Below are 4894 nucleotides of genomic sequence, written 5' to 3'. Positions count from 1 at the left end.
CTACTACTGGTCAGGCCGCAGCGATGGTCACCACCTCCAGGGTGTAGCCATAACCATCTCCAGCCGACTTCAGCCCTCGGTAGTTGAGGTGACACGGATTTATGAGCGTATTATGGCATTGAGACTGAAGCATGCCTATGGCTTCATATCTCTTATTGCTGTTTATGCTCCTACTGATGTTGTAAACTTGATGTGAAAGAGGCGTTCTATGCCAAACTTGCATCAGTGGTAGACAAGTGCCCCGGCGAGATATTCGCATTGTTCTGGGCGACTTCAGTGCAGCATCCGGCTGTGACCGAGCTGGCTACGAGATGTCTGTCAGCCCCCATGGCTTGGGAGCTGATCCCAGCAGCGAGAACAGCATCCTTCTCCGAGACTTTGCTAGGTCACAGAGAATGAGGATCTCTGGCTCCTGGTACCAGCGCTCCAACCCACATCACTGGACATGGTACAGCGATATGGGTACAGTGGCCAAGGAGATCAACCACATTCTTGTTAGCATGCGATGGAGGATCCTCCAGAACTGCAGGGTTTACTGGAGTGCCGAGTTCTGTGGTACTGATCATAGGCTGGTTGTGGCTACCCTGTGGGTCCACTTCAAAACTCCCCATCCCTCCAGTGGCCACTCCAAGGTGTTTCACTTGGACAGACTAGGGGAGGAGGAGAGTGCCCGTGGGTTCACCATGGCAGTCTCTGACTGATTCACAGAACTAAACAACCTGACGGACCCAGTTGCTCTGCGGGAGCTCTTCAAGCGCGTAACACTCAAAACGGCCCAGGAGTCCATTGGCGTACGCCTGAGGGCAAGGCAGAATTCTATCTCCTCAGAGACTTTAGAGGCCACTGAAGCGTGTCGCATGGCTCGGCTGAATGGTAATCAAGTCTTGCGTCGCTCCATGGTGTGTAGGGCTCAGTCACCGCTGAGAAGGAACAAAGAACAGTTCATCAGGAATCTTGCTGAGGAGGTTGAAGGCCATTTCTTGGTAAATGACCTTCGCCCTGCCTACCAAGCCCTGAGAGAGCTGAACTCTAAGCCCTCCTCGCAGATGACTGCAGTCCATTCAGCGGATGGACGGATCATCTCATATCATGTTGGGGTTCGTGAACATGGGGCCGAGTATTTTGAGCAGTTGTACCAGGTAGACCCTCCAGCAGTTAGCTTGGATACAACCGATGTCACAATACCTGTGCCGGCCCCACCCATCAGCGTGGAACCTCCTACCCTAACAGAAGTTAGGATGGCGATTTCCAAGCTGAAGAGTGGGAAAGCTGAAGGCATATGTGATATCCCTGTTGAACTTCTAAAGGCTGGGGGTGAACCTATGGCTCGGGGCCTGCATACAGTCCTGACTGCCATCTGGCAGTCTGGTATCATTCCCCCTGACCTGCTGAGGGGCGTGGTCATCCCTCTCTGGAAGGGGAAAGGGGATTGATGGGATTGTAGCAACTAGCAACTACTGTGGCATTACACTGCTTAGCATACCAGGCAAAGTTTTCGCCCACATTCTTCTGAGATGGATCCACAACCACCTACTAAGGCATCAGCAGTCTGGATTTACTACTGGCAAGTCCACAATAGACTGAATACTAGTGCTTCGAGTAATTGTGGAATGCTGTCGTGAGTTTGGTCGTGGGTTGCTAAAGAAGGCGTTTGACTCAGGTAATCACTATGGGAGATCCTGAGACTCAGAGGAATTCCAACGCAGATTATTGGCCTAATAGTCTTTATACTTGTACTGAAAGTGCTGTAAAGTGTGGTGGGGGTCTGTCAAACCTCTTCCCTGTTAATTCAGGGGTGAGGCAAGGCTGCGTCCTTGCACCAACACTTTTCAACACCTGTATGGACTGGATAATGGGCAGAGCTACTACCCAAGGTCAGTGTGGAGCAACACTGGGCAATAGCAAGACCTCTGACCTTGACTTTGCTGATGATGTAGTCCCTGGAGTCACTGGTGGTGGCTCTTCATGAATTTATCAATGAGGTGAAGCCCCTAGGCTTAGAGGTCTCCTGGACCAAGACCAAGATTCAGGATTTTGGGGGCCTGTTAGGGAAACTCACTCAGTCAATCCATGCTTGCGGCGAGGATGGTGAAGTCACAGAGAGTTTTACATACCTTGGTAGCGTAGTCCATATTTCTGGGCTGTCAGACCATGAAGTCAATAGACGGATTGGTCTGGCAGCAGGAGCCATGAACTTGATCAGCAAGAGCATTTGAAGATGTCAGTACCTATGCAGAAGGACCAAGCTACGTGTCGTCAAGGCCTTGATACTGCCAGTTTTACTCTATGGAAGCGAAACCTGGACGCTATCCAGTGTTTTGGAGTCTCGTCTTGATGCCTTTTGTAACAAGTCCCTTCGCCGGATCATGGGGTACAGTTGGCAGGACCACGTGTCCAACCGGCGGTTACACCGTGAGACTGGCATGGGACCTGTTACTTGCATAATCCGGGATAGCCAACTCAGGCTATATGGGCACCTAGCTCGTTTCCCTGTGGATGACTCTGCTCATCAGGTTGTCACTTTGCAAGACAACCCTGGGTGGAGGAGGCCTGTGGGACGACCCAGGAGGTCATGGCTTGGGCAGCTCGACGAGACCTGCCGCAAGAATTAGAGATGGGCCGAGGGCCTGCCTGGAGACTTGCCTCGAGGGACTCTCGTGGATGGAAGTGAAAGGTGGATGCGCTCATGCGCCCCCGTCGGCGTTAGCCCCTTGATGATGATGATGATATGTATATATATATATATATATATATATATATATATATATATATATATATATATATATATATATATATAGATAGAGTTAATGAGAGAGAGAGAGAGAGAGAGAGAGAGAGAGAGAGAGAGAGAGCGAGAGAGAGAAAGAGAAGAGAGCGAGAGAATGACAGGTAGAGACAGAGATAAAGAGAATGAGATTGAGTGAGTAAGAGAGAGAAACGGAGGGATGGGTGGAGGGAGATTGGTAGGGGCCACACACACACATACACACACACGCACACACACACACACACATATATATATATATATATATATATATATATATATATATATATATATATATATTATACACATATATAAATACACACACACACACACGCACACAGACACACACACGCACACATATGTATAAGTATATATAATTATATATATGTATATATTTCTATATGTTTATATATCTATATATCTGTTTATCTATCTAAACACACTATAACGGGTATAGAACCCAATAACATTGGCTAGCAGGGGTATTGATACTGGTATTATTTCTAAAAGTTGACACACGCAGTATAAGAACACGAGACATGTCTATTTATGGGTATTGTGGTATGCGGGTCACAGCCAGCTCGCCCGGAGAGAGGGGTCGGAGCTGACCTTACCGTCACTGGCGATGAACTCCCTGAGGCCTAGGTCATCCTCGGTATAAGGAGTGACCGTTCCAGCTGGAGGAAGCGATAGAAGCAGCTGGAGGAAGCATGGGGGGAGCGAGGTGAGGTCACTGGCCCCGTCTGCTACAGTCGTACATTGCTCGGCCACCTACTCATGCCTCGCCCTCGAGGTGTCTTAGATTTGCCTCAAGGGTGACTTAACCTGGCTGGTCATCTCGTTCTCGCATGCCTTGTCCTGGTGCATCTTCGTGGCTGCTTGTCCCTGTCATCCTCATCCTCCTGGTCCTCGGTGTAATCTGTCCGTCCTCGATGTCCACACGTCCTCGAAAGTCTCGCACAGGTCCTCCTTGACTTCGGAATCGTCTAGACTTCCTTGTAGTCCTCGTCCAGGCCTAACTCGGCGGTGTCCTCGTCCACACGTCCTCACAGATCTCGTCCACTACACTGGAACGGCTTAACACCTTTTCTGAAAAATCTTGGTCCGCGGGCCTATGGCGATCTTCGATGACGTCCTTCCCACGGCATCCTAAGGTGACCGGAACTGTAGCAGGTTCTCCTTCGATGCCGTGTCGGTCCGACTGCAATATATAGTCGGGGAATCAGATCATACACGTAAGGGCCAGAGTAAGAGAAAAAGAAAGGCAACAGAGAAGAGGGGGTATTAACTACCACTAGCCAGTTATACATAAAAAATTGCGTCTTTTAATGTTGGTTTTTAAATTATTTTCGTCTTTTTTTTTTCATTTTGTGTTTTATTTTCACAAAGATAAAGAAGAAAATAGAAGAGGGAGACGTCAGTAGCGGTCCGCATAGACCTGGCTTGAACTACCAACTGTCTCTAATAGATATAAGAGTAGATAAGAGAGATGACAATGGCAATCCGCAAGGATTTACTTGAACCACAGTCGTCACACAGAGAAGAAATAGATGTAACTTGTACATCATGTACGAGCCACTCGTCACGACAGACAAAATTGCGGGCTAAAGAGGTACATAATAAATCTTTACGCCGGCACTAAGACAGCAACCAACCCTATTAATGAAAAGGGTCAGTGTCTTTTGTCCTGCGTGTGTGAGTGAGGTGAATGTGTGTGTATGCGTGTGTGAGTGACAGCTAGTGTGAATGAGAGGGGAAGCGAGAGTGACCTCACACAGAGAATCATTCACAAACACGAATATTAACGTTCACTATAACAAAACTGAAGTACATTAGCAATGCTAGCTATTTAAGATTATTTCAACTACCACATTGAATTCAACATATAATGATATGCGACAGAATGTACGCATGAATGAATGGTGACATGAAAAAAAATATTCGCCAACTTTTTATCAAGCAAATCTTCTCGGGGTTAGAAATATGAACTACCGAGGTACAAGTCTAGCTTGCGTGTCAGACCTCATTAAAACTCATTAATGGGGGGATCCTATACCCAAATATAACTGAAGCGACTCGAGCCAGGGAATATAAATAATTGCTCTCTTCTGTGTATTTGTGATGGGCACT

Source organism: Penaeus monodon, chromosome 40 (assembly GCF_015228065.2).
Source record: "Penaeus monodon isolate SGIC_2016 chromosome 40, NSTDA_Pmon_1, whole genome shotgun sequence".
In the NCBI taxonomy this organism is placed as follows: domain Eukaryota; kingdom Metazoa; phylum Arthropoda; class Malacostraca; order Decapoda; family Penaeidae; genus Penaeus; species Penaeus monodon.
This window is presented reverse-complemented; position numbering follows the sequence as displayed.